The sequence below is a fragment of the Caretta caretta genome, chromosome 10 (assembly GCF_965140235.1).
Source record: "Caretta caretta isolate rCarCar2 chromosome 10, rCarCar1.hap1, whole genome shotgun sequence".
Taxonomy (NCBI): domain Eukaryota; kingdom Metazoa; phylum Chordata; order Testudines; family Cheloniidae; genus Caretta; species Caretta caretta.
In genome coordinates this window covers 4467147-4495038 of record NC_134215.1, presented here as the reverse complement: position 1 = coordinate 4495038, position 27892 = coordinate 4467147, and the positions used below count along the sequence as shown (strand labels likewise).

At 48.5% G+C, this 27892-nt stretch overlaps 1 protein-coding gene across 2 annotated transcripts in view; it reads left to right on the top strand.

The window, feature by feature from the left end:
- Window positions 1-10884: 10884 nt before the first annotated feature.
- LOC125643492 (testis-expressed protein 2) overlaps window positions 10885-27892 on the top strand; it is a 37438-nt gene continuing 20430 nt past the window's right edge. Inside the window, exon 1 of one of the 2 annotated variants that reach the window (XM_048866163.2) lies at window positions 10885-11166. The gene's annotated coding sequence lies outside the window, so the exon portion shown is untranslated. Of the gene's footprint in view, window positions 11167-14622; window positions 14700-27892 lie in introns of those variants that run through there. The other variant, XM_075117561.1, reaches the window with a different exon arrangement.

Sequence of the window (27892 nt, the reverse complement as noted above, 5' to 3'; positions counted from 1 at the left end):
GGTGCATAAAGTAGAAAATACAGTGAGAACCTGACCCCACCCATGTCAGTTTGCAGCTACGCACTCCATGGCACAGACAGAGGTTGTTGAAACTGCAGCACTGCAGCCCCCAAGAGCCGTGAGCTCTGAGACACTCACGCAGTACAGCAAGGAACCTGGTCAAAATGCCTGCAGCCTAGACAGACAGGTAGGACTAGGTTAGCTTGCCCTAGTGCCCAAGATACTGGCCTGATTCTGATCTCCCTTATACTGGTTTTACACTGATGAATTCAGTGCAGTTACCCCTGGGACCCGATTCTCTTCTCTCTCCCCTGGTTCCACACTAGTGTAACTCCACTGACTTCTGTGAAGCTGTTCTTGATTCACAGCAGTCTAGAAGAGATCAGAATCAGGCCCACTGTACAGGCCTCAAGTCACCACTCCCATCAGATTTACACTGGTGCAGCTCCATTAGCTTCAGAAGAGTCACTCCTGATTTAACCGGAGTATGGATTGGGGACGTTTATCTGTGCGTGTGCGTAGCTAAAATAGCACATCTCTGCCCTCTGCCTTCCAAAGGCAGCACTCAGCAGAAACGTAGCAATCGCATCTCATGCATTTTCCTCTGTCCCCCTCCCCGGGGATTTACCGCTAGGACTGAAACACCCCATTATTTCCTTTGGGGTCATTTTCAATCCCTTTCAGAAGTAGGGTTGGCAACCCGCCAAGATTGCCCTTGAGTCTCTTGGAATTACATATAAATCTCCAGGAGACTGCTGAGAGCAATCCAAGAGATAATCATAGGGCATTGTGGAAACGAAAACTGAACGCTGAATCCGATTTATACAGTAGTCCAGCCAGTGTTTAAAATGCCATGGTAATGTGCATCTGCCTGTCCAACGGTTTCATTGTGCTTGTATTTCTTTACCTTGTGCAAAAAGAAAAGGAGTACTTGTGGCACCTTAGAGACTAACCAATTTATTTGAGCATGAGCTTTCGTGAGCTACAGCTCACTTCATCAGATGAACATCTGATGAAGTGAGCTGTAGCTCACGAAAGCTCATGCTCAAATAAATTGGTTAGTCTCTAAGGTGCCACAAGTACTCCTTTTCTTTTTGCGAATACAGACTAACACGGCTGTTCCTCTGAAACTTTACCTTGTGCGACTTTTTACGTCATGACATAAAGTCTGTGCACCATAACTGAAAATACACGTGCAGGCAGGCCCATTCGTGTTGTCTCTTTGGTCTACACTCCCCTGCAACAGCCTCGCGCTTTCAAAAAAAAGAAAACAGAAATGGACGATGGTGAGGGCTCGTCAAAACACAGCAGCTCCAAATGTACCATTAAAAAATAAGTATTGCAGTTGTTACAATGATGCCTGGTGTAAAGACCCCCCGACTATAAAACCTGCCTTCGCAAAGTCGATGAATTCACAGCAGAATGCGTTTTGTGTCCTCGAGCATTTCCCGTTATATAAGTCTAATCAGGGAGTTTTTGCTGTATCTGTCATTTTCTAAAGGCATGCTATATTGTTTTCTGTATTTTAAAATAACGGAATTAACTAACGCACCCATACACGCAAACATTCAAACACATATTAACAAGCTAAGTAACTCAAACCCACTCTTACGATTTAAAAATAAGATTCACATTACGGTACAACTGGAGATTTTGCAATATTGTTTATTTATGCAACATGCTTAAAATGCGAAAGTATGATTCATACGATCCTCCTTATTTCCACTGAAGGCAAAATGATGGCTCTATCATCAAAGAGTTTTGGACGAGAGTAGGTCAGTCACTAATGCCATTACGTCAGGGGATGAAACCTCGCAGAACAGGTCCAAACAGAATTGTCAACCCTATCAGAAGCAGAGTCCCTTTCCATGCACCAGCGATTCTCAATCTTCTTGAGGCCAAATCTTACAGAACGCTGAGTATGCAAAAGATGGTAATTGAGCTTATTGCATGCACATTTTACAGGGCCATTACAGGCACTTGGCAGATGTTCCCTACGCTAATCACTCTTCCTTGAGCCTCCGATGAGAATCTCTGCCATTCAGGATGCCTTGGCAAGTGTCTTTTCATTCTGATTCACTCAGCCAGACTGAACTGCCAGCAGCTGAGTGATATCTCTTGTGAAGCTGCTGTCCTGATGCTGCGAAAGGGAGACTTGATAGTATGGGGTCCAAACAGAGGTTCACTGTCAAAGCAGCCAAAGGCAAACATGGCTGCTGCTTGCATCGAACACCGCAATTTCTAAAAGACCTCTTGAGCAGAGTTTGGCAGTGTCTGTTTAACACCCTGGATCTGCAGTATGGGTTGCATTATTATGCCCGTTTAATGGTGCAAAGTGGGATCCTGCAGACTGTAGCAAATCCCCCAGATTAGGGACTCACCGGCAGAGACGCTTCATGGCTGCAGAATTCTCTTCAGCTTGTATCTGGACTGGCAACAGCCCTGTCGTGCTGCAGAGTTCTAGGGGCCTTTCTGTAATCTCAAACAGATAAGGAATGCATCGACTATTGGTCACATAGCCAGGTTAAACCTTTGTGTAACAGGGTGCACGCCGCGCCCTGTAGGATTCAACCCCCTGGCCCTGCTCCTTAAATATGCAGGGATGCTCCAAGCTGGTGCAACACCCTTGCTCTTTATTTTGTGTCCATTTCCCACCACCAGTTTCCCACTATTTACATGGCTTGGCCTCACACTGGCCTGACCAGCAACAGACTAGGGGCCTCCTTCCCCCATCTGAGCCTGACCTTCCCCTCCTGGTCTCCACTCCACTCCCTTCTTCCACTTCCTCCCAGCCTTTTAGCTCCTGCTAATGAGGCTGGCAGATGTGGGCAGTTCCCAGGCAAGCACTAGCTATTTACCCAGCCCCAGTCCATTCCCCCTGATTGGGGCTGGGGCGGCAGGAACAGATTAAGGGCTTTCCTAGCAGTGCCCTGCCACACTTTGTCTAAGTGATTTTTTTTGTATCTTGGTCCCTGATGATCAAATTGCTGGCACTCCTCAGCAATCTGAATTTGTCACCTACTATCTGCCTGGATAGCTGAGCCTGTAATTTACTCCACCTACTGCAAAGATCTGTCCCTGTAAGCACCAGACCCAGGGATTTTGCAACTCGTGCTGATGCTGAAAGGTTTGTACTCTTCAATAATTGATGTGTCTTATCTCTGAGACCTTGTTAATTCATAGCACATTTGACCTTGCTGAAATATACCAGTGCAAACTCCCATCTGCTCTAGAGGAGCGTTCTGGTGTCTGGCCTCTTTATTAGCAGTAAAAATGTTTTCTCACACCCTGTTCGGCGCATCACTGGGCTGGCCCTTGACTCTGTTTCTTCAGCAGCTTAGATCAATGCTTTAGTGTAGGAGCTGTGAGGAGAGGAGGATGGGGGTGTGAACATTAGCACCTCCACTTCTGCTTTAAGAGAGATCAGATAGTTTTCTCCACACCCTGGGGAAAGCACGCGGAACAAGCCGAAGGGAGTCTGTCCCCCATCTAAATTCTAGACAAAATTTTACACTGAGTTCATTGCATGCTGGGACAGGAGGCTGGGAGTTTAGTTTGTCCTGGGTGGTTACCCAGGCAGGGCAGGCATGATCAGCAAAGCTCCCAGGTATGTTCTCACTATTGAGTCTCAAGGCTTTGATTTAAGGAGCTAAGGATTTAAGGACACAACACCTTGTTCCTTCACAAGGGGCCGAGGAATTTCTCTTAGAAACTAGATGTGAAAAGGATATTTCCTCCTTGCCCTTCCCTATCCCTGCACAACCCAAAGCCCACTGACTCCCATTGACTTCTGTAGGCTTTGAATCAGGTGCCACGTGAGTGCTGGAGTCCTGCTGTATATTCCCATCAGATGCCCAGCATCGATATTTTGTAGGTGTTGACCCCTCCCCCCAATATCTTCTGCTGCTAGTTTCATGCAGTTCCTTGCCTCACGGTCACAGGAGAGATTCCTCTGCCTCCAGATGTAACGCAAAGCCTTTCTCTAGAAGCAAAGACACTAAACAGCTACTACTGTTACAAACCGCTTACCCCGCTCTTGCTGCTTTGAGCACTTCACTCCCCCAGAGGACTGTGGTTGCAAACTTGCCAAAGGTTATTGATCAAGGAGGAAAGAAGATCCAGAGGGTAAGATCCAGTCTCCCACAGTATATTGGCCCTGGCAGCATTATTAGTGGTAGTTTAGCTTTCCCTTTCACTGCCACTGTCTCCATGAATGTTTGTCCCTCAACCTACCTGGCCTCTTTCTCCTCCTCAGTTCTTAAGTCCATCCCATGCTCCCCTTCCTGATCCTGCCCAGGAGGGGCAGCCATGCTACGTGAACGACGAACTCAAGTTGACACCCTCTGTTTGGTTTCTTTCTCAAGACACCTGTCTGTGCTACGTACCCGAAAAGTCTCGCGCCGCCTTGTGCTGAGTCAGGACGCCTGGGTCCTGTTCCCAACTCTGTCACTAACCTATTGTGTGACTTTGGACAAGTCGCTTAAATTCTAGGCTCCCAAGTCACTTACGGTCTTGGATCCTTGGGTCCAGCATCAATAAAGTATCGATAGTCACACTGGCTTACCTTGCCAAGTTGCTGTGAGTCTTAACGGTTGCCAAGATGCTACGACTGCTCAGATGAAATCTGCCATAAGAGGGCAAAGTATAATATTAATAAATCATAATCATAATCCATGTATTATTCCAAATCAGCCTGTATGAATGAACAACTTCCCAGCCTAGCTGTCAGTCATTTCTCCATCATCATTGATCTGAGTTATGTCTACACCAGTCAATGTGCATTAGGTCCTGTTATCACTAAGAGAATTGATGTTCCAGAGCCCCTGAATCCCTCTCTCCATCTGTCCTCCCGCCCCAACTCATCTGGATTCAAGCAATAGGTTCCCACTAAAGCGGGAAGGGGAAGGCTGGCCGAGTCCCTTCTGAGGTCCCAGTGCCAAGCTGTTTAAAAGGCAGCAGCAAAGGGTGGCCCTGGAAGGAGGAGAGGAGGGAGGGTAAGAGCAGTATAGAGCAAGAGGGAAGAAAGATGAAGGGGTGCAAGGAAGGCTACAGAGGAAATGGGGGAGCTCCAGAGGGTTGGAGGGACAGGGAGGGGTATTGAGGTGTGAGATGGGGTGCAGCAGCACTGGGCTGGGCCACAAGCTCTTATTTAGCCTTTGCAGTCAACTACCCCGGGTGGTTTCCTGTCCCTGCTAAGGGTGTAGGAAGTAGCCAGGCCCCAAGTTGCTCCCTGTGCTGGTGCTGGAATAGAGGGAAGACAGGTAAGGCCTTCCCTCTGCCGGGACTACCCTTTACCTTATTTCAGTGGCCCCTATGGGGTTTTGCAGGGGTGCAAAATAGCCAGGTGCAGGTCTGCCCCAGCCACACCCCCAAACTGCCTCAGCGCTTCCGCTCCACCCTCAGCCTAGCAACTCCCCTTGTGCTGGAGCATTCTGTGGAGGTCCCTTAGGCCTGGTTTCGTGCCCCACATGCTGGGTAATAACATGGGAGGACTCTATGTTTCTCAAACTGGCTCTTTAGTGAGAAAGCTATTGACAGAAGAGCTGTACCTGCAGCTGGCCTTCCAGCCATGTGCACACAGACTGACTTCCTCATGCTTCCTCCAAACACTTCCTTCCTGCGGCCTGTGCTCTTCCCTCCAAGTTCCATTCAGGTTGCTACAAGCCCGCCCTGTGACCCCTTGGATTCATAACTGAGGACCCCTACAGGGAAAACCCTACTGGCTGTTCATAAACAATCCCTGTAAAGCCAACACCAAGGCCAACTTGACTTCAGCAGCTGGGTCTGCCTCCACTGGCAAGGAAGAACCCTGGCTATTGTCAGTGGGACATGAGATCCGACATAGGAAGCGGGGATAGAAGACCCTGGATCTTGCTGATTGTTTAATTTTAATCCACTGGGGTAGGGAGTGAACACTGAATAATTTACTGCACCACAATCTTTCCCCATGCTAGCTGAGCTGCTGATTTTCTCTCTTTTTTTTTTTTCCTCACTGCATATTTGATCCCACCAGGCTGGTGGTAAATGGAGCAGCATCTTCTAATTATATAGAGAGACATTCAAGCTGGAGGAAATGAAACCAACAAATGACTCTGACACTCCAGGTGCCTGAGTCAAATCATCATATAGGCTTTAGAAGGCACTAAAGAAGCAGGGATGAATTCACCTGGGCTACACAGGACATTATCCCCCGGGGAAGCTCCGTTGTCATTACTGTGACTATAAAGCTGTCCTTTGTGTTACTTTACTGATGTTCGTTTTTTATACTCAGTGGATTTAGGTTCCAGACTGGGTGTTACACTAATAAAAATGATACCAACAGGATCTTGTAAGAGGGACAAGGCAAAATGCCACATTTATTGTAAATACAACAAAATATTCCTATATGCAATTTCTGTATAAATCCATTCACACACACAGACATTCACACAGGTTCTGCAAAAAGGCTGTTATAATTACCAGCCTAGACGTTGCTCGTGCCAAGTCACTGGCCAGGTGGCCTGGACACGAGAGTGGAGCCGAGTCATTGTCAGATGCGCATCCGATGCTCCTGGAGGGTGACTGTAGAACCAGACTCAAAGAACACAGTCCATGGACCCAATTTTTATAGGTCTCTTATTCAATACAAGTCCATGGAAGTTGCTTCATCATGCTGAATTTACAGTTGAGATGACCATCAATCAGCTCAATCAGCAGGCGGTACATCCATGATGGCTTCCATGATGGCTACGTGTTATCTACTTGTTCTTCCTTGATGCGTTTTGAGTGGATACCGGTTCGCCCTCTAGGGGTCATCCAGTTATCTCCACTTTGCATATTCTTTGGCCCATCGATACCAAGGTTGAAATTCTTAGGATTAGGCTGGCACCATTTACTGGCTCCCTTGACCTAACCAGCCCGCCTCTAGAGGGAAGAAGGCACTTAGCTCGCAGTTAGAATGGGCCTGAACCACAGGGCTTAGAGCTAATCTGGAAGGGGAATGTTTCCAAGGTTTGGGGGGCTTGGGCTGTAGGGTTTTAGAGACAGAAGAGCCAGCCATAGGACTCAGGAATTATTCCAGAACCTAAAATTGGGGGTGGGGTTCAAATTGAGTGTGCTGGTTCTGGTGCATCTCTGTTCCCAGTGCCCCTTCCGTCTTTAACCCCTGCTGTGATACAGATGTTTGTGTCCACTGGGAACCAGAGTGAAACAAGCGGGTCACTTAACATTATGCCACTTCCAGCAGTTGCCAGCCCAGGTTGGATTTGAACTAGTATCCTAGAGGGGAATGGCCCTGCAATTACCATAATACCTACATCAATTAACAAGGCATTTTGCTGTTGCATTTAAAGTGTAACTAAAGCATTTGGGGCCAAATCTTGTCCTTCATTATGCATCAGCACCCTCTACTGGCTGCAAACAGCACTACAAATATGGGCCAAATTTGGTCTCGTTACTCTACAAGAGAATTGGGGCCAGATCCTGAGAGACACCAGGTACCCAGGATTCCCGTTAGAGCCTCAGGCTCCCAGCACCAGTCAGGATCAGGCCCTTAAAACAGATTCTCTTCCTCCCATCTGTCTCATTAATAATGGTAGCTTGTACCTGTGGGGCCACTAGCGAATGCAACATTCACAGCTGTGGTTTGGTCTATGAATAATACATACGTTCAGCTATTGTTATAACAAGATGTTAATTATGCCGCTGCCTCCAGGATACGTCTGCCAGCAAAGGGCTGTGACTCAGATTATAGAACTGCTTAAAACATCCTCCGTAGTAAACACTTTGGTGTGAGGCGGAAGCTGGCTGGTTTATACCTGGCTTCTTAATCCCAAGCTATGACCTTTAGAATGGCCACAGAGCGGACAATGGCACAGAGCTCAAATACCAGACATGGAACAAATGTAGGCCATACCCCTCTAGTTTTAAAAGCCATTTTAAGGAGATCAGACTGGTTTGGTTTGGCAGTGGGCTATGAAGAACCATACTTCTCGTCGTCTCTGGCTATGGTTGGAGGTTGTCACCATGTGATGGCTCCTTGGTGACTTATGTGAAATGAGATGGTGATCTTCGGTATCCACATAATAAAATCCACCCTCACGTGTGGCTATGTTGCCTCATGGTTAGAGCAGGTGTCTATATTTTTCTGTTTGAAAGAGATTTTCTGCCTAAAACTGGTCTCTTTTATAAAGAAAAAAATTGTCAAGAAGCTTTTGTATCTGTCTGAATTTTTCCACTTCTTCAACAACAAAGTTCTCAGTTTTCTAAAAGAAACAATATAAATACCTAAAATGCCCACTACTGAAAAATGTTTAATTTTTATAAACCAAAACCAAACATAAAACTGGAGCGGGCAGGCGGGGGGAGAAATTAGTTTTGTTTTGTTGGGGTTGTTGTTGGAGAAAAAAAACATGAAATTTTTTGAATTAAAAAAAATCCATGAAATTTTTGGAATAAAAAAAATTCTTTATTTCAAAATATTGATTGGACAATACTTACTGTTTTCTGACTAGCTGTACCTGGTTTCTACTCCTGCCTTTCCCAGGGGTTCAGTGTGTATGATGATGGGTCCCTGATTTTGGCTGGGGCTTCTAGACACTACTATAATGTTATCGGTTGGGACAGGTTAAACCTCTTTGAAATTGTGTGGGACGGGGGGAAGGTAACCACTGCCCTTCATTTAAGATAGTTGCAAGAAATCAGGTAACTAGGTAGTTGAAACAATAGCCGCCTCCACACCAAACACAGGCATATGTCACCACCCAGACCAGAAGGCACACATGGGCAGAGGGGATGCTATTGTTTTGTGAAGGTGTGTGTGTCTATGAGAGAAACAGTGGACAGAAGCTGAGAGAAAAGGCAACAAGAAGCACCAGGTACTGTCATAACAGGCTGTGGGAGCGTGGCACTGCAAAAAGTCTCGAGAGAGAGCTTTTGGGGCTGAGTGCTGGCTAACAGGGCCCTGGAGCTGCGAGCAAAGAAACCGTCTTCTGCTGTTTGATTCTTGCTGGGTGCAGGGAAACAGGACTTCGTACCTTCTTTGTAAATACACAGGATTGCATCAAAGTAACACCTACCTTGTCACCAATTCCTCCTACTACCTGGAACAACAGCAAGATCCTGAATTTTTGGCTGGCTGCTCTGGTAACAAGGGTTACAATACATATTTAAACATAATATAAGAACAGGGGACAAGTCCTAAAGGAATTTATAGATTAAAACCTCTCACCTTAAGCTGTATCCAGAAAGGAGTCAGATGCCAGTGCAGGCTCTGCCGCAAAGGGGTTCAGCATATATCCCCAAGTACACCGGCAGCTGCCTTCTTCGCCAGCTGAAGCTTTCAAGCCGTCTTCAGCTGAAGCCCCAAGTCGAGGGCACTGCAGTCATCCAGTCTGGAATCTCAGCTCTCCTGTTGCAATATTAGGCTTTCCCTCGAGGGCCTGATGCTGGCATTTCGCTACTGATGTTAATGGGAGCAGGGACTGAGGTCTCTATTGCAGCACGTATCCTGTGAGCCCGCAGCACCCATCATCCCGGCCTGAGTATACGGCATGGAAAACACACCAACATGGCAATAAAAAAAAGAAGGGAGAGCCTTGCCCACAGCTGAACTGGCCTGTTAATTTGAAGTGATCCTGGAAGGTTAAGAAGCACTGAGACATGGAGAGAGTCACCCTTGAAATCACACAACCAGCCCTGGGTCCCAGTGTGTTTGTTTGCTCCTGTTTAGCACCGACAACGTGCTCAAAACCATATAGTACCCAAAAGTACAGGCAGCCCCTGTCCCAAAGAGCCTACACTGGGTAAGACAGAACATAGCAAATGGGATGCACTGACAAATACAGCAGTGGTGGGGATCCCTGAGTAGTCCCTTGTTTTATTCATTATAAACTCACTTCTTGGGTTTGAATGAGGGCAGGATGGATGGTAATTTAACAACACGAATTTCCTTCCCAGTGTTACTAACACCTTATTCAAAGGGAAAGGACTTTAACCCATGTAGAGCCAGCCCCTCCAGCTGCAAACCAACACAACTCCACTGTAGACAAGGGAGAGTGGCCCATTTGCACCAGCTCAGGACCTGGTCCCCAAATTTCCCTTTTGCAGGCTCTGTTTGTTTACTTTTTGCATTTCCTTCAGCCTGGGCCCTACAAACACACTGGGTGGCTTCTCTTCCCCCAGGTTCTGGTTAATTTCTCTCCAGCAGGGCCCTGCAATGCTGGGCTTGCAAACACCAGGGTGGGAAGGTTTCATTTGTTTCGGGAGGACAGGAACCTGTTTCCACCGGATTTTGTCCCCTCCTTTCCCCATCTGAGCTGCCACTGTTCCTGAAAACAGATGTCCTGAAAGGACCGTCCTCCCCTCGCAGGGGCTGCGTCTGGACCGACCCCGCTTGCAGAGGCTGCTTGGAGGAGCCGCAAACCACCCACTGCCCCTTCCCCGTGTGAGCGGCATGCATCGGGAGACCCGCCAGCTGCGGTCGCGTTAGCATAGTGCCGGGGGGAGGATGGGGTATTTATAGGATCTCGGCCACTGGGGCAGAGCGGAGGGGCTTATTCTTTCCCTCTAAAAGGAGCAGCGAGCCCTTCTGCCACCCCTGCAGGTCGGGGGGACCCTTATTCCCACCCCCCCCCAGCTAAGGAAGCCTGGCGCTGACAGTTTGGCAAGGTGACAAGGGGGATCTCCAAGGCTCTAGCCGCTCAAAGCGCCAGCCCTGCCAACGCCGCAGCAGCCGGGGCTGACAATGAGCCGCTGCCCGCGCCGCCGGGCTGCTCTCCGCCAGCCAGCTGGGGCTCGCCGCGCCCCCTCTCCGGGGCTCGCCGCGCTCCCTCCCCGGGAGCAGGCGGCGACGCGAGCCGGCGGGGCGGGGAGACCCGCGCTGAGCTCCGCCACGCAGCGAGCCCGCCCAGCCTGGGCTCTCGGCCCGGCTCCCGCCGCTGCAGAGGGGCCGGGAGCAGGAGCCGGGACCCTGGGAGCCAAGTCCAGCCCACAGGGATCGGAGCCGCTTGCAGCAGCAGCAGCGCCGCCCGGGCGCAGGGGCTTGCGGCGCGGGCAGCCGCCCGTGGGCGGATGGCAGCGGCGGGGCCATGCCCCGTCGCTCGCTCTCCGGCCGCCCGCGTCTCCAGCTGAAGGGGGCCGGCCAGCCCCGCCCGCCGCTACCGCCTCGCTCCCCCGGCTCCCGGGCAGGTGAGTCCCCCGCGCGTCCGCCTGGGCTCGTCCCGCTGCCCGGGGAACAGCGGGAGCCTGGCCCCAGCCTGCGAGCCCGGCCGCGCAGCGAAACTGCGGAGAGCGGCGCGTGGAAGTTTGTTCTTTGGCAGCCTGGACTTGCCGGGGTTGCAGCCGGGCTGCGTGGCCGCTGCGCAAAGCCCCGCTCCCGCAGGGGCTGCCCGGGGCTCAGACCTCAGGCGTCAATTCCTTAGGGGGGCGGGATAGCTCAGTGGTTTGAGCATCGGCCTGCTAAAGCCAGGGTTGCGAGTTCAATCCTTGAGGGGGCCATTTAGGGACCTGGGGCAAAAATTGGGGATTGGTCTGGGGGTTGGACTTAGTGACCTCCAGAGGTCCCTTCTATGAAATCCCAGAGGCAGCCTGGGTCTCAGCCTGGTGTTTGCCCTCCTGTTAGGGGCGAGCCAGGAAGAGCACAGGGCTGGAACGATTTCGGGGCTGTCTGTGGGCCGCACACACCCCAGGTAAGGCTCTTTTGGGGCGGGCAGCCCGCGCTGCGTCGGAAGCAGCAGAATAATACAGCAGCTTTTATGGCTAGAAATGAATGTCACCGATGCGATGAATTGTGAGGAGCTCAAGAGATCATAAAGAAAAGTTCTCCAGCCAGTCACCCACTGAGAGAGGTCCGGGGTGAACAGATCCACGGCTGTGGTGGCCTAACACATTTCTGCAGAATTTGTTGAGAACCTCAAAACTCCTTTCGCTAATGGAACATCTATAGGTGCATTGCAAATATATATCGAAGCGCAGGGATGGGTTTCCAACTACAAGCAGCTCAGAACTGAGCAGACGTGAATTCACCTGCTCTATCAGCGTGAGCTGGGTTATGCGGAACTAGAGGACAGCGTGAGAAATGTCTGCAGCAGGTGGCCAGTTCAGCATATGCTACAGACTTTCTGGGTGATCCATCCCGCTGTGCCAGGCAGCCTCAATGGTGTCCTCAACTGCTGGGAGCGGGTGCTGCCGTAGTTCAGTGATGGCTCATGGGGGTTTTCTCCTCTCGGACGGATGGGCCATTTTACCATCGGATGAGGGTGTGGTGAACTGCGGAGAAGGGCTGGCTGGTTTCCTAGGGTCTAAGTTTAGAGATCCACAGCAGAAAAAGCCACCATCCTCTTGTCCCTTCTACTCCCCCCCTCCCCCCACAAAAAAAAACCCCTCTCAGAGACCAAACACTAGGTGTGGAGAGTAAAATGCTTTTAGAGCACCAGAGGTAATTCTTCAAGATCAAGGGAGAGGCTTATTGGCAGGGCAGCCTAGAGCTAGTGTGCCCTGGCACTGCCCCGTGCATGGCAACCTGGCACCCTTTTTCACCACTAAATTTACTTAAAAAGAGGCCCAAGACCATCTCCTTCCCAAGCACCTTGCAGTGACCAGCTGAGCCCTGCCATGCTGCTGGAGTTTTAACAGGGCCTTAGACTCCTGCTCCCACTTAGCGACTGGAGCAAGACCGTGGGTGGATGCAACAGAGGGACAGTTAGGCCGTTGTGTCTCCCCTCCCAGTGCAGTCAGGATCCCCCCAGCCAAGCAGAAGTCTCCTCGGCTGCTTTGGCATGGGTTTTACCTGTCTGTCTAGTGAATACAGTGCTGGGGAAGGGTGCAGGATTTACGGACCTGGCGCCACGGCATCGCTCTTCCCAGAGCAGTGGTCATTGTTCTTTATTTCTATTGCCTGCAGATGTGTGCATGGTGCTGTACAGGGGGTTACAACAGACAGCCCCTCCCCCAAGGACCTTGCAGGCTGAATGCCCTGTGCCTTGGATCATGAGAATGGATCAGTCTAGGGGTGTGTGGAGAGGGGGGAGCTCTTCAGTATGCACCTCCAATGGCTCCCTGTGGGGGGCTCCCTGTGGATCTAGATCCACAGACTGAGAGAGAGCAAGGAAAGGAGAGCTGGGAACTTGAGGGTAGCAGCTGGGCTCCACAGGTTTCTTCCAATCCACCAAACCCATAGGGCAAACAGGAGCAAGGCAATACACTGAATCTTCAGTCCAGGGATCACCACCTTGTGTGGGGCTCAAGGGGCTGCTGCTGTCAAGGAACCCTAACAGCACAGCTGTCCTGTCCAGGGACAGAAGTAGGCCCCCAGGTGGCTGGGAGACAGACTGGAAGCAAAGGGTCTCCATGCAGTTGCCCCAGGAGATTTCCTTGAGATCCCCACAGGATCAGGGAGCTGCTCGCATGTATAAGGGCTGCAGGATGCAATGCCAGCAGCCAGTAATATTTAGGCTCCAATCCTGCAGTCCAGCCCCTGCTACCCACCCACAGCCCTTTGCAAGATCCTGCCCATAGCTTTTATCAGGTGGATGTACTGAAGTGGGTGTCAGCTGCTGACGATGCAAGAGAACCAAGTAGCTCTGAAAGTGATCTGCAAAAGAAAAGATCTGGATTCAATCCCCTTTGTTTTGCTTCTTTATGGGGCCTGAAAGGTGCGTGTGTGAGCATGTTGGCATGCAGGGTTCTTTTTTCCCTTATAAATATCCGGTATTTCAAATCTTTTCTTCCCTGTTTTTGTCAGATGACTCCTTGGGTAACTCAGGGATGTGGATCAGAAGCTTTCCGAGCCTTTAGCTGAAGGCGCTGGTTCCTTAGTAAAGAGAGCTCTTTCCCCAGATTCTAAAAGGACCATAAGATAAAACTGAATAAAAATCACAAGCAATCCCCTCTCATCCTCAAAACCTTTGATGTTATAAGCCCAGTAGTTCTCCAGTGGGCCATGGAGACAGGGGAGACGAGGCCTGAATTTTTAATCTAAAAAATAGAGACACATTTTGAAAATAAAAGGAAACATGCTTGCTCCAGCCTTCGTTCTCCAACATGAAGAAGCAAAGAAAGGACACCGCCCCCATAGCTTTGTCCTTTTCCAATCACCTCCAAGCAACAAGCCTGTGTAGCAATATGCTCTGAACATCAGCACCTCTGTCCTTCTAGACCAGTGTTTCTAAACCGATTTATCACCGTGGGCTGCCAATGCAGCTCTCTCTGTGTTATGGGGGCCACATCCACACAATATATATACTACCTGTATGGCCCTGAGGATGTCACATGGGACACAGCTGGGTGCTGATTGGGCCACAAGCAGCCTGCAGGTTGAGAGCCACTGCTCTAGACCCAGAGCAGAGTGACGATCCAGGTGTACATGGAGGGCTCTGGGTTCTTTGGTTACAAACAGCTGGTCCGGGCGCAGCTCCGAATCGAACAGTGCCCAGGGCTTTGAAATCTCTGTGCTCAGGCAGGCGGTGGCAGCCACTCTGCCTTCTGGATGCTGCCATTTCAAATTAGGTCAGTCATTCATCTCAGATAGATTTCTGCAAAGCTCCCTCCCAGAGGACAAAGCGGAATTTGTTATCGGTGGCAGGTGCCGAGGGACCATTAAGCGAGGACCTCTCGCTGGAGCGTGCGTCCTGTGGATCAGAGAGCAGCAAGTCACTGGAGGTGGCAGCGGGGCCCATGGGGAACGGGGAGCTGAGGACACAACTTACCTGCCTTGCTTTGTGGTGTGTAGAACAAGCGATGTGTTATTTTTAATACCGGGTATTTACGGCTCAGAGGGATCAAACAGGCAGGAAAAGGCTCATAAGAGACAATGGGCCAAATGCCTCCTTGGGGCCAGTCTTCAGCTGGTGTAAATCAGCACTGCTCTACTAAGTTCAATAGTGCTCCGCCAGCTGGGATCTGGCTCTCGGGACATACGCCGTGGAGCTGCCAGAGTATGAACCTGAAGGATGAATTGGGCTTATAATATTTTTACAATAACCTATGGTTTAGGTACCATTGTCATGGCGATACTCTCTCAAGAGTAGACCATGCTTGTAAGGGATTTTTGTCCTGAAAAATTCTCCTCTAATCAGATATAGTCTGATTAAACAAAGGGGCTTCTTATCGAGATTCGAGCCATGCCTGTTAGACCCTCCACCCCTTAACACCAACAGGGAACGCACATGCTTATCCGGGACTGCATGTGGCTCAGTGCATTTAATGTGCGGCCAGCCTGATCTCTGCGATGCCCAGCACAGCGTTAGTGGCAGCGGATGGGGATGGCGTCAGCTGGGGCAAGTGAACAGACAGCACGAGTCCTGAATCGCCGCAGGGGTCAGGGCCCGTTACGATGGAGGTCAATGAGAGCTGTGGCGCTCATCTGCCTTGAGCCCATGCGGACCCCATGTCTGAATCCCGCTGCCTGCATGGCAGCATTTCTGCTGCTTGTCAGCACTGGAATGGGGCTCTCTCCTCGATGCCCGGGCTCTTGGATGTGAGCTATATGCTTAGGGTCAGTGAAAACAGCAGTGCAGAGACGAGACTGTGGAGGAGAGAGTGCCCACTGCATTCACTGAACAGAAGTTATTATAATGCTTTGTATCATGGCAGCACCTGGGATCAGGGTTCTTTGTGCGAGGTGCTTTATAGTCACACAGTAAGAGAGAGTCCCTGCCCCGAAGAGCTCACAGGCTAAACAGAGACCACAAAGGAGGGGAAGCAACTACCCAAAGGTCACAACTGGGACTAGGACCTAGGTCATCCGACTCCCAACCCCGCAGCCTGAGCTCTAGACCACATTGAGACAGAAAGAGTCCCTTGGTCGTTGTTTGGGACAGAAAGAGAACCAGAGGCTCATGGGGACTCCTTAAAAGATTTAAGAACTCCCCCTCCTTTTAGCCAGTGGTCAGGTTGGTATTAAGTTTGCATCCCCTGCGGAAGACAGAAATTCCTCCCCAAGCTGCATTAGTAAAGGGAACCGGGAACTGCTGACTTCCCTAGGTGCTCAGGTATAACTTTGTCACTGGGGCTACCCCCCCACCACAGAGATCAGAATTCAGCCCATCCAGGAGAAGAGGGCACCCATAAAACACCCACCCACACAACCACCCCCCCAGCTCTCCAGGCCATTTTAAAGCGACACTCTCAGCACCTCGTGACCAGCCCGGCACTTACCCCGCGACCCAGAGGCGCGAGGCGGGGGAGTGTGGTCACACGTTCCGCACCTGCCAGTTTTATTTTTATCTGGGCCGAGCTGTGACCGTCCATGCTCAGAAAGGTGAAACCCTGGGATGGTGCCAGCTAGGCAGGGCAGAGGAGCTTGGGACTGAGCTTCCCGGCCCAGGCCTGCCAATGGCCCTCCGCCCAGACACACAGTATTCCCCGCGCCCACTCGGCCCCTCACTTCTAGCCTGCACCCACCCTACCGTTCCAGCAGTTGGTCTGACCCAGCTCTGCCAATGCACCTTGGAGCTGTCCTGCAGCCTCCTCCCCTGCCCCGCATCCCAGCCCTGGACTCCCCACCCGCACAGCTCTGCCACTGCCCCTCAGTCCTCACCTGCAAGCCCCTGCAGTGGCAGTCCTGAGCCCGACACCATTCTGCTAACCCCTCAGTGCTAACCTGCAGCATCTCCTGCTGGCCCAGTCCTAGGCTCCTACACACAGCTGTACCAATGCCTTGCAGTCCTGACCTGTAACAGCTGTTTACAAGGGCCACAAATCTAATCCACTGGATGAGAAGGAGTCTGACGCAGCAACTGGTCATGGGCAGTGAGGCAGTGAAGCCAAGAGGTGTAGGAGCCTTTGGGCTGTATCAGGTCCTATTATTTGTATTACGATAGCACCTAGGAGCCCCAGTTATGGACCAGGGTGCCATTGTGCTAGGTGCTGTACAAAGAGAACAAAGGTGGCCCCTGCCCTAAAGAGCTTGTCTCGCTCTCCCTTCCACTGTTTGTGCACAGAGTGACCTTGGCCTTTTGTGAGAGAGGGACTTCCAGCATCTCCCCGGTTTCACCCCATTATTGCCACTGCCTGCACCCATTCTCTGGTCCAGGAGGGCTGGAGACAGCTCCACCCAGGACTGTCAGCAACACTGTTCTGAGCATCATGTGGACCGAGTCAGTGAAGAGCAAGGCAAAGCAATTCCACTCCCAGGGGTGACGTTTCCAAAAAGCTCAGGACCTGAATTCTATGGTGCTGCCATGATACCCTCAGGGCGAAACTGATCGCAAAGTTCTTTCCGAAGCTAGCACCTCCAGACAAAACTGCACACTCTTGCCCAGGGCCTATTTTGGTTCAGGATTTACTCTTTCCTGACCCATCTGAATCAGAACCAGCTGTCATAATATATAGCCATAACTCAATAATGCTGCTTTTCTTCAAGCTAGGCTTGTTTTGTAGATCCCATTGCAACTTTAAAAAAAAAATCAAGCCAAGCTTGAAGATTGTACCTGAGGCTGTATAAGAAATTCCAATGTGTATTGACTCTAGGATTCAGTGATCAGTCAAATATTTTAAAGCAGAAGCTCAAGAGGACAGAGTTAAAGCTGAGCTTCAGCCTTTTCTGTCTATGTCCTGCCTTTTGGGTGCTTGATTTCTCAGCGTTTGGCCAAGCTTTTTGCCTGGAATATGTCAATCTGTTTTATAAAAAGGTCAGTTTGCAGATAATTTATATCTTTTGATTGCAGTTTGGTTTCCTTAAAATTGCATCACTTCCTCATCAAAGAGCAACTGGAAGAGCTCTCCAGTCACCAGACTAATAACCACAGCAGTTTGTTTTCTGTGTCTGTATATTTCAGTGATAATTAGATGAGGGATTTCTCACCCTTTTGGTTGGCTCATAAATCAGTCTCTTTGAAGTGAAGCAAAACTCCGATGCAGTCTCCAGCAGCCTGCTCCCTTCTCAAGCAGCCACTGACAGGTTTAATAGGCTGGAGAGAACTCTTTGGAAATTATTTTTTCAATTAACTCTGGCTAATTTTGCAACAAATGAACACTAATTTGGCAATGGCTCATCTGGGAATAAGATGCTGGGAGCTTTAATTGGATAGATTCAAGTTGGGTGAACCTTTATATTACAAGATGATCAGGTAGCATTTGTAAACAGCACACGGTAGCCCTTACAGCTTTGTGCAATTAACGTGTTATCAGACTAGAGACATGGGTGTGCTTTCCGAGAAAGATCAGACCAAACTGTCCCAACTGAACAATCCTAAACACTGGATCATTTCAGGGTGCAGCTCTCCTTCATCACTCTATTGGAGCAAATCGGACCCCTGGATCCAAACTCCCACAAGCTCTGAGGAAGTTTGGGTCCAGCTGAGACCCCATTCCTAGTATTTTTGGCCAAAATTTTCAAAAGTGACGAGTGATTTGGAGTGCCTCAGTGTTTGAGTGACTAATCGGAGATGCCTTAAAGGGACTCTTTGCTGGGGGAGAGGAGGTGCTCAGCACTTTCTGAAAATCAGCCCCCTTTAGGAGGTCTCACACATCCAAACTCTGTAGTCACTTTTGATGAGCTTGTCTGTGTAGATGTTTGTAGCACCTTGCAAGGTGTACAGAAGTGGGTAATATGCCTCAAAAAATAACGATTGTGAGCTTTCAAGTGACCCCCCCACCCCCCGCCTTCTATGTTTCAGAGTCACTAGCACTCTGCCAGTGCACTGGTGTATTCATGGAACTAGGCCTGGCAAATCACGGTTATGTGGACCCGTGCCATAGGGTTGTGCCATAGGGTTCCTTCATATTCTGTACATTGTGTAAAGAGCAAAAGACACAACAGTGGGGGAATAGTAAGCTTAGTTATCCCCACAGAGCAAGATACCATTCAAAGGAAGGGAGGGAGTTTGAAGCAGTAGGCAAAAAAAGAATCACATTTCACCTCTGTGCCTCAGTTTCCCCTTGAGGCTAATACTCCCTTACTTTCCAGGGAGGCTTAATTCATGAGTGTTTGTAAAGCGCTTTGAGACCCTCAGATGAAAGTTGCCACTGGCGTGCTGAGTTTTATTCGTTATAATTCTATCGTATGCTCTTTCATGAACTGTAGGTCAAAATGGGTCTGATCTTGGGTTTAGATCAGCTCCAGCGCTTCTCAGACCTCTTGGATCTACAAAGCAGGCCGAAATTCTTGTGCAAAGAGCCTTTTTAATGGTTGAATTGAGGAACTGAAGTAATTAACACAACGTGGGCAGCGAGGAAAGATGGCAGCCAGAGAATTCCCCTGGTTAAATATTTCCCATTTTGAACCCGGAGCTAACCCACGAGGTTATCATCCAAGGCTCACCTGTAAAAATCACAGGGGACAGCTTCGAGTTCTAAGCACCAGGTTTAACCTACCTACTGTATCTGAAAGTCCACACTGACATCCCAGCAGACTCTCCAGCTCTTTAAACCTTCCAAGACGGATGCACACTGCATGGAACGGGAATGGGTTTAAGTCTTTCTGACAAGACCTGTAGCCAAGGTGCAGCCTGCTTTGCGTGGCAATTAATGGCCCCTGTCTGATCCCCAGCTTAAGTATAAGGATTTGTCCTGGCATCCTTGGCCAGTCTTCCTCCTCCCCCTGAGGCAGTGCAGTGCACTGCTGCCATTGTTCCCCAGAGGTGGCTGCATTTCAGTGGTTTATATATAGCATGTACCATGCTTTGAGTTCTTTTTGGATGAAAGCTACTATATAAACACAAGCTGTTATTACTGAACAGGCTGCGGATGTATTAGTGGCCTCTTAGGATATTGGACTTTTTAGCTTTTAAAAACCAAGCAAAATATGACTGGGATAATTGAAGAAAGGCCAAGTTCTGAGAGGTGCTGAGCCCTCAAGCACTTGCTGCTGACACAGCAAAAGGTCCGGGCCTCTCAGGATCTGGCTCTGAATGCAAAAGCTGCTCCGAGCCAGTATCTGCCTATTCCATACCTGGAGCTAGTTCTGGTACCCAGGGGGCAGCGGGCTCAGTGTACAGAGACGACACCATGACTCAGGACAATCTGGTCTCGTTTGCGAGCAAGCAGCATTAGGGAATCTGCACAACGGCCGTGTGACTCGAACGTTCACAGCCCTTTTCACAGCCTGGGCCACCCCCTCCTCCGTGGGCAGGTTTTTCTGCGAGAGGCAGTAGGCGCAGCAGTCTGAGCCTGCACGGGGAGCCAGGTCTGCTCCCAGGCCCAGTTCTGCCTCTCGGACAAGTTGCTTCACTTCTCTGGGCCTCAGTTTCCCCATCTGTAAAATAGGGATCAAGATACTCACCCTTCTTTGTACACTGCTTTCTTATCCGTGGGAGGGATGGAAATTGCTCAGACCAGCTCCATTCCCACTGGCAATTGTGTAACATTCCCGGGGCAACTGCAGCTGTTATTTACAAGGACAAAGGAACCTTAGGAAACTATTTGTATGTTTTTAGCTTCTTTCACTGGTATTTGGTAGCTGAAGATAAGGTTGGGGTGGCAGCATTATGGGACCAGCCAGCTCTCCGCACCCACCTGCAAGGTCTCTGCAGGCCACCACATAACTAAACTGAAACATGCCAAGTAGATTGGGACAGGGGCAGGGCCTTTCTCTTCCCAGGTGTTTGTGCAATGAGCGGATGGGGGGTCTCTGGGTGCTGCCACAACACAGATAATAAAGAACGGTGCTGATTGTGGTTTGGCAGAGTAGAAGGATCATGGAAGAATTGCTCAGGCTCTGTCTTGCACCTCTATCCTTGTACTAGCTTCTCCTCACATGGGGCCCTGTCTACACGAAAGACATTTGCAGGCGGGTAACTAGCTCACATACACCAGTGCACACCCCTCATTTGGGCATGCTGCCCTGATACAGAGCGAAGCTTAAGGCAGTGCAGCTTCATTTGGTCTGACACCAGAGTAAGCGTGCAGTGCTCTGAGCTTTTAACATCATAGATTTTAAGGCCAGAAGAGACCATTGCAGTCATCTAGTCTGACTTCCTGCACAACACAACCCTGAATAATTCCTGCTGCAAGTCCAGTAGCTGTGCTTTAACTAGAGCAGATCTTCTAGAAAACATCCACTCCTGATTTTAAAATTGCCAGTGATGGAGAATCCCTTGGTAAATCTCATTGCTAAAAATCTGCACCTTATTTCTAGTCTGAAGTAGTCTAGCTTCGATCTCATTGGATCTGGTTGTACCTTTGTCTGCTAGACTGAAGAGCCCTCTATTACCAAATTTCTGATCTCCATATAGGTACTTATGGACTGTGCTCAATGACATTCTCTTTGATAAGATAAACAAATAAACAGGGCTCCTGAAGTCTTTTTGCTGTTGACTGCGTTTTCCCGTCTTTTAATCATTTTCTTGGCTTTTCGGTGCAGTGCATTGGCATTAAGGGTCTGCACCTGTAAATTCCTTAATGACAGCAGGACCTGGGCCTTGCAGCTAATAAGGTCTCTGCTAAGTCAGGGTTTAGTTCTGTTCTGTGAAGTGGTTGCCGAGAAGCAATGTATCCAAGGCCCATCTACACCATCCTAAGGAGGGCACTGGTCGAATCTTTCATCACAATCGCTCTCAGAACAGGGTGTTAAACAACCCCAGTCACTTAACATAATCAGTTAAACCACACCTTTAAAAAGAGCTTCATTTAACATGACTGATCACTACCAGACAAGCCTAACCACAGTAACAACAAATATACCCTGAATCCTGCATGGCGAGCGGTTACCATGTGTTGATACACTGGTCTCCAGTCTTCTCACACTGCAACGTTTAGGAGCAAAGACCAATCCAGAGGCAGCTAGTGAAGAGTTTTAAGGGTGGGAGGGGCTTTATTTTGAGAGCAGCGTAGTAGCACATGCTTACCAGAGAACCCCCTTGTAGCACTGGGCAGGACAGCAGGTCCTCAGACTCAGTTTCCCTGTCGATCTTCCTCTGCTCCATCCAGCCTCCAGCATGCTCCAGCTAGGCACCTTCCAGAGGACTCTCATGCTTCCCTTTCCTCTGGGATACCTGATCAGCCACAGCTCAGCCTTCTCTCCCACAGTGAGAATTCAGCATCTGCTTTCTCTCTCCCTTTTAGCTCCTCCCTGGAAGCCTGACTCCTGCCCCAGGTGTCCCAGGGCAAGCTGATTGGGCCACCAGTAGCCCATTAACCCCTTCCGGGACTTGCATACCCCATCGTACAGAGGAGGAAGGGAAGGCTGTGTTTTCTGGTGCACAGAGCAGGGAAATGGGAGTCCAGAATCCTGGGTTACTTTGAGTGTAAACCCTTTGGGGTAGGGACACGGCTGTACAAGGCTTAGCACAATGGGGCCTAACTGGGGTCTCTAGGCACACCTGTAATAGCCATCACTGGATTCTCTCCCCAGCTCTGCCCACCACTCTCGTGCTTGATCTTAACTTCACTTTGCTTTTGTTTAGCAATCTGTACAATGGGGATGAGAACAGCTGTTCTGCCCCCCAGGTGGGCTGGGACATGCCAGGCATGTTCAGAAAATGCCAGCCTCGTTTAGCTTCAAGAAAACGGGTGACAGCAGTGCAGGGTATCGTGAACCCTGAAGCTCGAACATCAGCATGCCGCGAAAGCTGCAAGATCAACCTCAGCCTTCTGTTGTGATCTCACTGGAAGGAGGTAAATCTCCATCCACTGCACGGCGTGGAACGATATGAGACGGCTGCTGCGGAGAGGCTGGTTAAGCGCAGTCGAACAGGCGTCTTTGTTCTTCACCTCTAGACGCCTCCTGAGAGCGGCAGAAGTGTAAATGCAAATCAGTCACCATTGCTAACAAACGTGCCGCATCCACGCAGCTGACTGCAAAAGGAAGCGTTTGCAAAGGCCTTGTAGCTAGACAGGGAGCTCTCCAGCAAAATACAGTGGCTAGGTCCAGTGCGATGGGTGCTCGCGGGAGCCCCAAGGAGATGCTCCCTCTCGGCAATGATTCCTGGATGGACTGGGGCATCCGTCCGGTTTATTCTGGGAACAATTTGCTCATGTAAATCAGGAGGAGGGAGGGAATATGAAGCCCATGAAGCGTGAGATTATACAAACTGAGCCAGAAGCAGGTGCTGCAGAGCCTAGACTTAATTTGTGTCTGTCAAGTTCTTTGAAGACCAGGGCCCAGTGCAGGCCTGGTGTAAGCAGGCCAGGCTAGATGCACCCGCTGACGGCAGGGCTCCATTTGGCCCCCAAAGCTCTATAAGTGCTAAGTATTATTTTTCTCCACTGTAAATCTGAGCAGCACTGGACACCCCAGCCTGGCTATTTGGAACAGGAACACAGAAACGTGGAGTCTCTTTGGAATTCATTCCTAACGACTCATTTTGAGTGCACTGCTTGGCACAGTAACGAACTGGCTGGGGTCTAAATAATAAGAGGGGTGAACTAGAGTGCCTCGTGTTAAAGGAGGATATTGATGTAATGGGCACCACAGAAACCTGGTGGAGTGAGGACAATCTATGGGACACAATCATTCCGGGGTACAAAATATATTGGAAAGACAGAACAGGTCGTGCAGGGTGGGAGAGGGGAGTGGCACTATATGTGAAAGAAAATGGAGAATCAAATGAAATAAAAATCTTCAATGAATCCACATGTTCCATAGAATCTCTCTGGATAGTAATTCCACGCTCTAATAAGAATACAACAGTAGGGATCTATTGTCGACCACCTGACCAGGACAGTGATAGTGACGATGAAATGCTAAGGGAGATTAGAGAGGCTGTCAAACTAAAGAACTCAATAATAGTGGGGAATTTCAATTATCCCCATATTGACTGGATACATGTCACCTCAGGACGAAATGCAGAGACAAAATTTCTCGATACTTTAAATGACTGCTTCTTGGAGCAGCTGGTACGAGAATCCACAAGGGGAGAGGCAACTCTCGATCTAGTCCTGAGTGGAGCGCAGGATCTGGTCCAAGAGGTAACAATAACAGGACCGCTTGGAAATAGTGACCATAATATAACAACATTTAACATTCCTGTGGTGGGAAGAACACCTCAACAGCCCAACAATGTGGCATTTAATTTCAGAAAGGGGAACTATGCAAAAACGAGGAGGTTAGTTAAACAGAAATTAAAAGGTACAGTGACTAGGGTGAAATCCCTGCAAGCTGCATGGACGCTTTTCAAAGACATCATAATAGAGGCTCAACTTAAGTGTATACCCCAAATTAAAAAACACAGTAAAAGAACTAAAAAAGAGCCACTGTGGCTTAACAACCATGTAAAAGAAGCAGTGAGAGATAAAAAGGCATATTTTAAAAAGTGGAAGTCAGATCCTAGTGAGGTAAATAGAAAGGAGCATAAACACTGCCAAATTAAGTGTAAAAATGTAATAAGAAAAGCCAAAAAGGAGTTTGAAGAACAGCTAGCCAAAAACTCAAGAGGTAATAACAAAATGTTTTTTAAGCACATCAGAAGCAGGAAGCCTGCTAAACAACCAGTGGGGCCCCTGGATGATTGAGATACAAAAGGAGCACTTAAAGACGATAAAGTCATCGCGGAGAAACTAAATTAATTCTTTGCTTCAGTCTTCATGGCTGAGGATGTTAGGGAGATTCCCAAACCTGAGCCATCTTTTGTAGATGACAAATCTGAGGAATTGTCACAGATTGAAGTGTCACTAGAGGAGGTTTTGGAATTAATTGAGAAACTTAACAGGAACAAGTCACCAGGACCAGATGGCATTCACCCAAGAGTTCTGAAAGAACTCCAATGTGAAATTGCGGAACTATTAACTATGGTTTGTAACCTGTCCTTTAAATCAGCTACTGTACCCAATGACTGGAAGATAGCTAATATAACGCCAATATTTAAGAAGGGCTCTAGAGGTGATCCTGGCAATTACAGACCGGTAAGTCTAACGTCAATAACGGGAAAATTAGTTGAAACAATAGTAAAGAATAAACTTGTCAGACACATAGAAGAACATAAATTGTTGCGCAAAAGTCAACATGGTTTCTGTAAAGGGAGATCATGTCTTACTGATCTCTTAGAGTTCTTTGAAGGGGTCAACAAACATGTGGACAAGGGGGATCCAGTGGACATAGTGTACTTAGATTTCCAGAAAGCCTTTGACAAGGTCCCTCACCAAAGGCTCATACGTAAATTAAGTTGTCATGGGATAGAAGGGAAGATCCTTTCATGGATTGAGAACTGGTTAAAAGACAGGGAACAAAGGGTAGGAATAAATGGTAAATTTTCAGAATGGAGAGGGGTGATTAGTGGTGTTCCCCAAGGGTCAGTCCTGGACCAATCCTATTCAACTTATTCATAAATGATCTGGAGAAAGGGGTAAAGAGTGAGGTGGCAAAGTTTGCAGATGATACTAAACTGCTCAAGATAGTTAGGACCAAAGCAGGTTGTGAAGAACTTCAAAAAGATCTCACAAAACTAAGTGATTGGGCAACAAAATGGCAAATGAAATTTAATGTGGATAAATGTAAAGTAATGCACATTGGAAAAAATAACCCCAACTATCCATACAATATGATGGGGGCTAATTTAGCTACAACTAATCAGGAGAAAGATCTTGGAGTCATCGTGGATAGTTCTCTGAAGACGTCCATGCAGTGTGCAGTGGCAGTCAAAATATCAAACGGGATGTTAGGAATCATTAAAAAAGGGATAGAGACTAAGATGGAGAATATCTTCTTGCCCTTATATAAATCCATGGTACGCCCATATCTTGAATATTGTGTACAGATGTGGTCCCCTCATCTCAAAAAAGATATACTGGCGTTAGAAAAGGTTCAGAAAAGAGCAACTAAAACGATTAGGGGTTTGGAACGGGTCCCATATGAGGAGAGATTAAAGAGGCTAGGACTTTTCAGCTTGGAAAAAAGGAGATAAGGGGGGATATGATAGCGGTATATAAAATCACGAGTGATGTGGAGAAAGTGAACAAGAAAAAGTTATTTACTTGTTCCCATAATATAAGAACTAGGGGCCACCAAATGAAATTAATGGGCAGCAGGTTTAAAACAAATAAAAGGAAGTTCTTCTTCACTCAGTGTGCAGTCAACCTGTGGAACTCCTTGCCGGAGGAGGTTGTGAAGGCTAGGACTATAAAAGGGTTTAAAACAGAACTGGATAAATTCATGGAGACTAAGTCCATTAATGGCTGTTAGCCAGGATGGGTAAGGAATGGTGTCCCTAGCCTCCGTCAGAGGGTGGAGACGGATGGCAGGAGAGAGATCACTGAGCATTACCTGTTAGGTTCACTCCCTCTGGGGCACTTGGCATTGGCCATTGTTGGTAGACAGGATACTGGGCTGGATGGACCTTTGGTCTGACCCAGTATGGCCATTCTTATGTTCTTATGTTGATATCTCTTCTACCCCCTACTGGATGGAATAAGAACTGCTCAATAGTGTGTCATGGGCCCTATACTGCGAATAAAGATTCTCCTGTAGCGTAAATGATCTGTGCTTTTGGAGCCAGGGGGAGCAGAGTTCTAGCCCAGCTATCACTATGACTTTCCAAGTGGCCCTGCGGCGTGTCATTAGCAGGAGTTTTCTGTCCAGAATGGTAAATGTTTTCACCCCACTCCTGCCCCCTCCCAAGCAGAATAGCAAATACTGTCATTTATTATTTGTAGTGTGGTGACACCTAGCAGCACCCACAGAGTCAGGGCCCCACTGTGCTTGGGGCTGTACATACTCATAGTGAGAGACAGTCCCTGTCCCAAAGAGCCCACAGTCCAAACAGGCAAGGTCAATAAAGGGAGACTGTGAAAGGAAGCATTATGATCTTCATTTTACAGTGGGGGAAATGAGACCACAGAGACTAAGGCACAGATCCTGAAAGGTACTTTGATGCTTAACTCCCATATATAACTCTAAGGAACTGGGCCTAAGTCACTTGCCTAGAATCACAGAGGAAGTCAGCACAGAGTCCAGAGTTGAACCTAGATCTCCCGAGTCCCAGCCCAATGCCTTGGACATTGGAACAGCCTTCCTCTCCAAATAATGCATACCCACAAATGCAAATAATGATTAATAATGTTTCCTGCTGGATTTTTTGACCAATTGTTTGGCGGAGCTTGGGAGGGTTGTGTTTGTCTGATATTTTTGGATGGAGCGATTTGGCAATATTTTGTGATGACTTAGAAAATTCTCTGGTAAAACAAAGTAGTTTTGGGGGAAGTTAAACTTTTTGTAAATCTAGTAAAAATTCAGATTATGGAATTTTTTTCCCTCTTGCAACACAAGCTTTTGTTTAATTGAATTGGGGCCATAGATACAGTTTTAAAACCATTTGTCAATGGAAACTTAATGGAACACATGGGTAGCTCTGGCTTAAACTCAAATATCTATTAAGCAAGCAACACAATTAGAAAAGTAAGATAATGCTGTTTAGTACTTGGCGGTTTGTTCTTCCATTAGCCATAAGAGACTAAGAAGATCAGTCACCACCAATAAATCATAGTGCTGTAAGGTAAACTGCCCCCAAAACACAAATAGAATTATTAGATTTCTGGCATCATTTCTAACGTACAACGGATTTAAAAAAAAGCGATAGATGAAATTCCACGTTGCATTTTTTTAAAAGTAGGTGGAATAAGGTAACGCACCCAGGCTAGTGTGTGTCAGTGTTATTTGTGTGTGTGTCAGGAGTTGGGCCTCGTTGTTTGTTCATGTGCATGTGACAGCAAATTACAAACCCCGCTAAGACTTACGCATGTGAATAAGTTAACTCATATGTGTAGTTCCATGAAATTCAGCAAGACTTCTCATGTGAGTAAAGTCACTTGCGGGTATACGTCTTCACAAGATTGGAGCCATAAAACTATGCACATCCCCCAAGACTAAAAAATCGCCTATCGGCTGTGTACCTTGTTTTTCTGGTGCTCCTTTGAGCCCCTCTTCTCTCTTGTTTGGAAACACACCTTTCCAAAGTCGGTGGGCCATGAAGGCACTTCCTACCCGTGCCAGGGTAGAACACTTCTGTGTCTTGACTTTTGCAGTTTGTCTATCTGCCTAGAA